Raw genomic sequence first — 595 nt, forward strand, 5'->3', positions numbered from 1 at the left:
ATGAAAAATAAACATATGAAACTTGTATTAGTTTAAATTCGCCTCTATGATTGGCAGTTTTCTCTTCATAGCTGCTGAATTGCAATTTGAAATTAGGTAAATTTGACATAGAAAAAATTTGCATCACAAATAGGAACTTGTACTAGATAATTTGCTTCATAATCACCATAATTTCTAGGGAGACGTACAAGATAGAATTATATTGCCACAAATCACACGACCGAAGCAACCAAAAACTGATGTATAAGTTCGACAATGAAACAAGATGTAAGATGCGAATTGAGAGAGTCAGGGAGATTAGATAGTCTGATGTGTTTAACCTTTGGCTAGTTTGTTGATCGGAGCCGTAAGAATTGATCAAGCTGCATTGTGCCGTCGCTGTATCAACCAGATCGTGAACAGGGCAGGGGGAGCGGAGGCAGTGGGGCGGCAAGGCTCGGAGCGGCGGCCACAAAACTTTGTGCGCAGTTATCCCACGCGGCCACGCACACGCTAATTACCGGAGGACCCCAGGCCAGTAGATTAGAGCCAATTGCCTAACGTGGCCGCTAGTGGGCTCCACATGGGCCTTTTTCCCTTTTTCCCAAAATTCGCG

The sequence above is a fragment of the Triticum aestivum genome, chromosome 2A (genome assembly GCF_018294505.1).
Source record: "Triticum aestivum cultivar Chinese Spring chromosome 2A, IWGSC CS RefSeq v2.1, whole genome shotgun sequence".
NCBI classification, from domain to species: domain Eukaryota; kingdom Viridiplantae; phylum Streptophyta; class Magnoliopsida; order Poales; family Poaceae; genus Triticum; species Triticum aestivum.